The 10,373-nt window shown below is 39.0% G+C and overlaps 1 non-coding gene across 1 annotated transcript; it reads right to left on the bottom strand.

The window, feature by feature from the left end:
• Positions 1-9,593: 9,593 nt before the first annotated feature.
• LOC112131033 (U6 spliceosomal RNA) lies at positions 9,594-9,697 on the bottom strand. Its single transcript, XR_002913191.1, has one exon. It is a non-coding gene; the product is annotated as a U6 spliceosomal RNA (small nuclear RNA).
• Positions 9,698-10,373: the final 676 nt, after the last annotated feature.

Raw genomic sequence — 10,373 nt, 5'->3', positions numbered from 1 at the left:
GTTTTTAGAGTAGTGTGGTAGATATTGCTATTTTCTACCTAAATTTGTTCTCTTTTTCCTATAGTTAATTATAGCTAAGCATGTGGCTACCTAACTAGGGACAACCTGTTCCAACCCTCCTTGTAGTTAAATGGAGCCAAGCAATGTTTTGGCAATGCAATGTAAGCAGAAGTAATGGCTACCATTTTCTGACTATATCAGTGGAGTAGAAGTGCTTACTTCATGCTCTTCCTTCTATACTTTTATCAGCTGGAAACCCAGAGGAGGTACTGGCCCAGCTTTAACCATACAGACAAAAAGAGTGCCCTAGGAGATAGCAAGCAAGAAATGGGAAAGAACCTGGGTGATTGTAAATGGCACACCCTGGACTCTTGGGTAAGAGCACATAAACTGCTTGTTCTTTAAACCATCTGCTATAGACTAATGTGTTCTCTTGAAATTCATATGTTGAAATCCTAACCTCTAATGGTGTTGGGAGGTAAGGCCTTTGGTAAGTGAATGGGTTATGAGGGTGGAACCCTCATAAATAAGATTAATGCCCTGATAAAAGAAGTCCCAGAGAGAGCTTCCTTGCCTCTTCTACCATGTGAGGTTACAGCGAGAAGATAACTGCCTATGAACTAGAAAAGTGGGCCTTTACCAGCCACCAAATCTGCCAGCTCCTTAATCTTGGACTTCCAAGCTTCTATAAAAGTAAGAAATAAATTTCTGTTGTATACAAACCATACAGTTTATGATATTCTATTATAGCAGCAAGAGTGGACTAAGACACTATCGTGTTGTTGACACTTTGTTACAGTAGCCTACATTTACCCTAATGTCTTTTGTCAAACAGAGGTTAGCTTTTTCTTTCTTTCTTTTTTTAAAAAAACATAGAATGGGCTCATTCCAAGATGGCTGAATAGGAATGGCTGTGGTCTGCAGCTCCCAGCGTGATCGATGCAGAAGATGGGTGATTTTTGCATTTCCAACTGAGCTCTGAAAAGAGCAGTGGTTCTTCCAGCACAGGATTTGAGCTCTGAGAATGGACAGACTGCATCCTCAAGTGGGTCCCTGACCCCCGTGTAGCCTAACTGGGAGACACCTCCCAGTAGGGGCCTCATACAGCCTGGTGCCCCTCTGGGACAAAGCTTCCAGAGGAAGGATCAGGCAGCAATATTTGCTGTTCTGTAATATTTGCTGTTCTGCAGCCTCTGCTGGTGATACCCAGGCAAACAGGGTCTGGAATGGACCTCCAGCAAACTCCAACTGACCTGCAGCTAAGGGACCTGACTGTTAGAAGGAAAACTAACAAACAGAAAGGAATAGCATCAACATCAACAAAAAGGGCATCCACACCAAAACCCCATCTGTAGGTCACCAACATCAAAGACCAAAGGTAGATAAAACCAAAAAGATGGGGAGAAACCAGAGCAGAAAATCTGAAAATTCTAAAAACCAGAGCACCTCTTCTCTTCCTAAGGATTGCAGCTCCTCACTAGGAATAGAACACAACTGGATGGAGAATGAGTTTGATGAGTTGACACAAGTAGGCTTCAGAAGACTGGTAATAACAAACTTCTCCGAGCTAAAGGAGCATGCCCTAACCCTTTGCAAGGAAACTAAAAACCTTGAAAAAAGTTAGAAGAATGGCTAACTAGAATGAACAGTGTAGAGAAGTCCTTAAAGGACCTGATGGAGCTGAAAACCATGGCACGAGAACTTTGTGATGCATGCACAAGCTTCTATAGCCGATCTGATCAAGGGGAAGAAAGGATATCAACAATTGAAGATCAAATTAATGAAATAAAGCAAGAAGAGAAGTTTAGAGAAAAAAGAATAAAAAGAAATGAACAAAGCCTCCAAGAAATATGAGACTATGTGAAAAAACCAAATCTATGTTTGATTGGTGTACCTGAAAGTGACGGGGAGAATGGAACCAAGTTGGAAAACACTCTTCAGGATATTATCCAGGAGAACTTCCCCAACCTAGCAAAGCGGGCCAACATTCAAATTCAGGAAATACAGAGAACGCCACAAAGATACTCCTTGAGAAGAGTAACCCCAAGACACATAATTGTCAGATTCACAAAGGTTGAAATGAAGGAAAAAATGTTAAGGGCAGCCAGAGAGAAAGGATGGGTTACCCACAAAGGGAAACCCATCAGACTAACAGCGGATCTCTTGGCAGAAACCCTACAAGCCAGAAAAGAATGGGGACCAATATTCAACATTCTTAAAGAAACAATTTTCAACCCAGAATTCCATATCCAGCCAAACTAAGCTTCATAAGTGAAGAAGAAATAAAATACTTTACAGACAAGCAAGTGCTGAGAGATTTTGTCACCACAGGCCTGCCTTACAAGAGCTCCTGAAGGAAGCACTAAACATGGAAAGAAACAACTGGTACTAGCCACTGCAAAAACATGCCAAATTGTAAAGACCATCGATGCTATGAAGAAACTGCATCAATTAGTGAGCAAAATAACCAGCGAACATCATAATGACAGGATCAAATTCACACATAACAATATTAACCTTAAATGTAAATGGGCTAAACTCCCCAATTAAAAGACACAGACTGGCAAATTGGATAGAGAGTCAAGACCCATCATTGTGCTGAATTCAGGAGACCCATCTCATGTGCAGAGACACACATAGGCTCAAAATAAAGGGATGTAGGAAGATCTACCAAGCAAATGGAAAGAAAAAAAAAGCAGGGGTTGTAATCTTAGTCTCTGATAAAACAGACTTTAAACCAACAAAGATCAAAAGAGACAAAGAAGGTCATTACATAATGGTAAAGGGATCAATTCAACAAGAAGAGTTAACTAGCCTAAATATATATGCACCCAATACAGAGCACCCAGATTCATAAAGAAAGTCCTTAGAGACCTACAAAGAGACTTAGACTCCCACACAATAATAATGGGAGACTTTAACACCCCACAGTCAATATTAGACAGATCAATGAGACAGAAGGTTAACAAGGATATCCAGGACTTCAACTCAGCTCTACACCAAGCGGACCTAATAGACATCTACAGAACTCTCCACCCCAAGTCAACAGAATATACATTTTTCTCAGCACCGCATTGCACTTATTCCAAAACTGACCACATAGTTGAAAGTAAAGCAGTCCTCAGCAAATGTAAAAAAACAGAAATCACAACAAACTGTCTCTCAGACCACAGTGCAATCAAATTAGAACTCAGGATTAAAAAACTCACTCAAAACTGCACAACTACATGGAAAGTGAACAATCTGCTCCTGAATGGCTACTGGGTAAATAACAAATTAAAGGGAGAAATAAAGATGTTATTTGAAACCAGTGAGAACAAAGACACAACATACCGGAATCTCTGGGACATATTTAAAGCAGTGTGTGAGGGAAATTTATAGCACTAAAAGCCCACAAGAGAAAGCAGGAAAGATCTAAAATTGACACCCTGACATCACAATTAAGAGAACTAGAAAAGCAAGGGCAAACAAATTCAAAAGCTAGCAGAAGACAAGAAATAACTAAGATCAGAGCAGAAGTAAAGGAGATAGAGACACAAAAAAAACCCTTCAAAAAAATCATTGAATCCAGGAGCTGGTTTTTTGAAAAGATCAACAAAATTGATAGACTGCTAGCAAGACTAATAAAGAAGAAAAGAGAGAAGAATCAAATAGATGCAATAAAAAATGATAAAGGGGATATAACTACTGATCCCACAGAAATACAAACTACCATCAGAGAATACTATAAACACCTCTACACAAATAAACTAGAAAATCTAGAAGAAATTGATAAATTCCTGGACACATACACCCTCCCAAGACTAAACCAGGAAGAAGTTGAATCTCTGAATAGACCAATAACAGGCTCTGAAATTGAGGTAATAATTAATAGCCTACCAACCAAAAAAAGCCCAGGACCAGATAGATTCACAGCAAAATTCTACCAGAGGTACAAAGAGGAGCTGGTACCATTCCTTCTGAAACTATTCCAATAAATAGAAAAAGAGGAAATCCTCCCTAACTCATTTTATGAGGCCAGCATCATCCTGATACCAAAGGTTGGCAGAGACACAACAACAAAAAAAGAGAATTTTAGACCAATATTCCTGATGAGCATCAACGTGAAAATCCTCAATAAAATACTGGCAAACTGAATCCAGCAGCACATCAAAAAGCTTATCCACCAATATCAAGTTGGCTTCATCCCTGGGATGCAAGGCTGGTTCAACATGTACAAAGCAATAAATGTAATCCATCACATAAACAGAACCAAAGACAAAAACCACATGATTATTTCAATAGATGCAGAAAAGGCCTTCAACAAAATTCAACATCCCTTCATGCTAAAAACTCTCAATAAACTAGGTATTGATGGGACGTATCTCAAAATAATAAGAACTATTTATGACAAACCCACAGCCAATATCATACTGAATGGGCAAAAACTGGAAGCATTCCCTTTGAAAACTGGCACAAGACAGGGATGCCCTCTCTCACCACTCCTATTCAACATAGTGTTGGAAGTTCTGGCCAGGGCAATCACGCAGGAGAAAGAAATAAAGGGTATTCAATTAGAAAAAGAGGAAGTCAAATTGTCCCTGTTTGCAGATGACATGATTGTATATTTAGAAAACCCCATCATCTCAGCCCAAAATCTCCTTAAGCTGATAAGCAAATTCAGCAAAGTCTCAGGATACAAAATCAATGTGCAAAAATCACAAGCATTCCTATACACCAATAAGAGACAAACAGAGAGCCAAATCCTGAGTGAACTCCCATTCATAATTGCTACAAAGAATAAAATACCTAGGAATCCAACTTACAAGGGATGTGAAGGACCTCTTCAAGGAGAACTACAAACCACTGCTCAAGGAAATAAAAGAGGACACAAACAAATGGAAGAACACTCCATGCTCATGGATAAGAAGAATCAATATCATGAAAGTGGCCATACTGCCCAAGGTAATTTATAGATTCAGTGCCATCTCCATCAAGCTACCAATGACTTTCTTCACAGAATTTGGAAAAAACTACTTTAAAGTTCATATGGAACCAAAATAGCCCACATTGCAAAGACAATCCTAAGCAAAAAGAACAAAGCTGGAGGCATCACGCTACCTGACATCAAACTATACTACAAGGCTACAGTATCCAAAACAGCAAGGTACTGGTACCAAAACAGCGATATAGACCAATGGAACAGAACAGAGTCCTCAGAAATAACAACACACATCTACAACCATCTGATCTTTGACAAACCTGACAAAAACAAGAAATGGGGAAAGGATTCCCTATTTAATAAATGGTGCTGGGAAAACTGGCTAGCCATATGTAGAAAGCCGAAACTGGATCCCTTCCTTACACCTACACAAAAATTAATTCAAGATGGATTAAAGACTTAAATGTTAGACCTAAAACTGTAAAAACCCTAGAAGAAAACCTAGGCATTACCATTCAGGACATAGGCATGGGCAGTGACTTCATGACTAAAACACCAAAAGCAATGGCAACAAAAGCCAAAATAGACAAATGAGATCTAATTAAACTAAAGAGCTTCTGCACAGCAAAGGAAACTACCATCAGAGTGAACCGGCAACCTACAGAATGGGAGAAAATTTTTGCAATCTACCCATCTGACAAAGGGCTAATATCCAGAATCTACAAAGATCTTAAACAAATTTACAAGAAAAAAACAAACAACCCCATCAAAAAGTGGGCAAAGGATATGAACAGACACTTCTCAAAAGAAGACATTTATGTGACCAACAAACATATGAAAAAAGCTCATCGTGATTGTCATTAGAGAAATTCAAATCAAAACCAGAGATACCATCTTATGCCAGTTAGAATGGCAATTATTACAAAGCCAGGAAACCACTGATGCTGGAGAGGATGTGGAAAAATAGGAACACTTTTACACCATTAGTAGGAGTGTAGATTAGTTCAACCATTGTGGAAGACAGTGTGGCGATTCCTCGAGGATCTAGAACTAGAAATACCATTTGACCCAGTGATCCCATTACTGGGTATATATACAAAGGATTATAAATCATGCTACTATAAAGACACACCATGGAATACTATGCAGCCATGAAAAAGATGAGTTCATGTCCTTTGCAGGGACATGGATGAAGCTGGAAACCATCATTCTCAGCAAACTATCACAAGGACAGAAAACCAAACACTGCATGTTCTCACTCATAGATGGGAATTGAACAATGAGAACATTTGGACACAGGGTGAGGAACATCACACTTTGGGGCCTGTCAGGGGGTCAGGGGCTGGGGGAGGGACAGCATTAGGAGAAATACCTAATGTAAATGATGAGTTGATGGGTGCAGTAAACCAACATGGCACGTGTATACCTATGTAACCTGCACATTGTGCACATGTATCCTAGAACTTAAAGTATAATAAAAAAAATAGGATGCATTATGTTTATTCATTTGCATATGTTGAAGCAGCATTGCATCCCAGGGATGAAGCTGACTTGATCGTGGTGGATAAGCATTTTGATGTGCTGCTGAATTTGGCTTGCCAGTATTTTATTGAGGATTTTCACATCAATGTTCATCAGGGATATGGGCCTGAAATTTTCTTTTTTTTGATGTGTCTCTGCCAGGTTTTTGTATCAGGATGATGCTGGCCTCACAAAATGAGTTAGGGAGGAGTCCCTCTTTTTCTATTGTTTGGAATAGTTTCAGAAGGAATGGTACCAGCTCCTCTTTGTACCTCTGGTAGAATGTGGCTGTAAATTGTCTGATCCCAGACTTTTTTTGGTTGTTAGGCTATTACTTCCTGCCTCAATTTCAGAGATTGTTATTGGTCTGTTCAGGGATTCAACTTCTTCCTGGTTTAGTCTTGGGATGGTGTATGTGTCCAAGACCTTATCCATTTCTTCTAGATATTCTAGTTATTTGCACAGAGGTGTTTATAGTATTCTCTGATGGTAGTCTGTATTTCTGTGAGATCACTGGTGATATCTCCTTTATCATTCACAGAACCAACGACAAAAATCACATGATTATTTCAATAGATGCAGAAAAGGCCTTCAACAAAATTCAACATCCCTTCATGCTAAAAACTTTCAATAAACGAGGTATTGATGGAATGTATCTCAAAATAATAAGAGCCATTTATGACAACCCCACAGCCAATATCATACTGAATGGGCAAAAGCTGGAAGCATTCCCTTTGAAAACCGGCACAAGACAAGGATGCCCTCTCTCACCACTCCTATTCAACATAGTGTTGGACGTTCTGGCCAGGGCAATCACGCAGGAGAAAGAAATAAAGGGTATTCAATTAGAAAAAGAGGAAGTCAAATTGTCCCTGTTTGCAGATGACATGATTGTATATTTAGAAAACCCCATCATCTCAGCCCAAAATCTCCTTAAGCTGATAAGCAAATTCAGCAAAGTCTCAGGATACAAAATCAATGTGCAAAAATCACAAGCATTCCTATACACCAATAAGAGACAAACAGAGAGCCAAATCCTGAGTGAACTCCCATTCATAATTGCTACAAAGAGAATAAAATACCTAGGAATCCAACTTACAAGGGATGTGAAGGACCTCTTCAAGGAGAACTACAAACCACTGCTCAATCAAATAAGAGAGGATACAAACAAATGGAAAAACCTTCCATGCTCATGGATAAGAAGAATCAATATCATGAAAGTGGCCATACTGCCCAAAGTAATTTACAGATTCAGTGCTATCCCTATCAAACTACCATTGACTTTCTTCACAGAATTAGAAAGAACTACTTTAAATTTCATATGGAACCAAAAAAGAGCCCGTATAACCAAGACAATCCTAAGCAAAAAGAACAAAGCTGGAGACATCATGCTACCTGACTGCAAACTATACTTCAAGGCTACAGTAACTAAAACAGCATGGTACTTGTACCAAAACAGATACATAGACCAATGGAACAGAACAGAGGCCTCAGAAATAATGCCACACATCTACAACCATCTGATCTTTGACAAACCTGACAAAAACAAGCAATGGGGAAGGGATTCCCTGTTTAATAAATGGTGTTGGGAAAACTGGCTAGCCATATGCAGAGAACTGAAACTGGATCCCTTCCTTACACCTACACAAAAATTAATTCAAGATGGATTAAAAACTTAAATGTAAGACCTAAAACCATAAAAACCCTAGAAGAAAACCGAGGCAATACTATTCAGGACATGGGCATGGGCAAGGGCAAGGACTTCATGTCTAAAACACCAAAAGCGATGGCAACCAAAGCCAAAATTGACAAAAGGGATCTAATTAAACTAAAGAACTTCTGCACAGCAAAATAAACGATCATCAGAGTGAACAGGCAACCTACAGAATGGGAGAAAATTTTTGCAATCTACCCATCTGACAAAGGGCTAATATCCAGAATCCACAGGGAACTTGAACAAATTTACAAGAAAAAAACAACCCCATCAAAAAGTGGGTGAAGGATATGAACAGACACTTCTCAAAAGAAGGCATTTATGTGGCCAACAAACATATGAAAAAAGCTAATCATCACTGATTGTTAGGGAAATGCAAATCAAAACCACAATGAGATACTATCTCATGCCAGTTAGAATGGAATGGTGATTGTTTAAAAAGTCAGGAAACAACAGATGCTGGAGAGGATGTGGAGAAATAGGAATGCTTTTACACTGTTGGTGGGTGTGTAAATTAGTTCAACTATTGTGGAAGACAGTGTGGCGATTCCTCAAGAATCTAGAACCAGAAATACCATTTGACCCAGCAATCCTATTACTGGGTATACACCCAAAGGATTATAAATCATTCTACTATAAAGACACATGCACCTGTATGTTTATTGCAGTGCTGTTCACAATAGCAAAGACTTGGAACCAACCAAAATGCCTATCAATGATAGACTGGATAAAGAAAACGTGGCACATATATACCATGGAATACTATGCAGCCATAAAAAAGGATGAGTTCCGCCGGGTGCAATGGCTCAGGCCTGTAATCCCAGCACTTTGGGAGGCCGAGCTGGGCAGATCACGAGGTCAGGAGATCGAGACCTTCCTGGCTAACACAGTGAAACCCCATCTCTACTAAAAATACAAAAAATTAGCCAGGCGTGGTGGCGGGTGCCTGTAGTCCCAGCTACTCAGGAGGCTGAGGCAGGAGAATGGCGTGAACCCGGGAGGCGGAGCTTGCAGTGAGCGGAGATCGTGCCACTGCACTGCAGCCTGGGCGACAGAGCGAGACTCCATCTCAGAGAAATGAAGAATGAGTTTCATGTCCTTTGCAGGGACATGGATGAAGCTGGAAACCATCATTCTCAGCGAACTAACACAGGAACAGAAAACCAAACACCGCATGTTCTCACTCATAAGTGTGAGTTGAACAACGAGAATATACGGGCACAGGGAGGAGAACATCACACACTGGGACCTGTGGGGGGCTGGGGTGGTAGGGGACGGATAGCATTAGGAGGGATAGCATTAGGGACAGCATTAGGAGAAATACCTAATGTAGATGACGGTTTGATGGGTGCAGCAAACCACCGTGGCACTTGAATGCTGATGTAACAAACCCGTGCGTTCTGCACATGGATCCCAGAACTTAAAGTATAAATACATGTATATGTAGAATGCTTCACAAATTTGTGTCTCATCCTTGTGCAGGGGATGTACTAATCTCTTTGTTGTTCCATTTTTAGTATATGTGCTGCCGAAGCCAGCACTAGCTTTTTTAAAAAAAACTAATAAACTATTTCTTTATGTTATTTTGTGTTACTTTTATGTGGAAAATTCTTCCTCAATCCAAGATCTTATAAGTATATATCAATTTGTCTAGCTTTTTTTGGTATAATTTATGGTATAATTTAACAACTATAGTTCTTTAATTCATTTGGAATTGGTTTTGGTGTAATATGAGGTGAAGAGGCACACAGTTTTTTCAAAAATTTTACCTCATGTTTTAGCGTCAATTATTGAATAATCTCTTTTCTTCATGGATTTATGATGTCTCATTATGTACTTATAAAATTATTATTTTAAAAATATCATTCTCTTGCATGTATTAGCTTTTTTCATAATTGTACAACTAATAAATTGTTTTAATTATTGTAACTTAATAGTGTAACTTGGTAGGTCAATTTTTTTTCTTTGAACTTGTTTTTCTTTGCTATTTTTTGCACATTTTCTTACATAAATTCAAAATCATTTTCTCAAGTTCTTGCTCTTTCCACTGCAGACCAAATGTAAGTCCCACTAGGATTTTGATTATTATTGTATTAAAACCCCTATATTAATTTGTGCATAATTGATATTTTTACAGTAGTGAATCTTCTTAGTCAATAATATAACATGCCATTCCATTTATTTTTTATAACTCAATAAAGCTCTATAGTTTTCCTC

The sequence above is a fragment of the Pongo abelii genome, chromosome 1 (assembly GCF_028885655.2).
Source record: "Pongo abelii isolate AG06213 chromosome 1, NHGRI_mPonAbe1-v2.0_pri, whole genome shotgun sequence".
NCBI classification, from domain to species: Eukaryota; Metazoa; Chordata; class Mammalia; order Primates; family Hominidae; genus Pongo; species Pongo abelii.
This window is presented reverse-complemented; position numbering and strand designations above follow the sequence as displayed.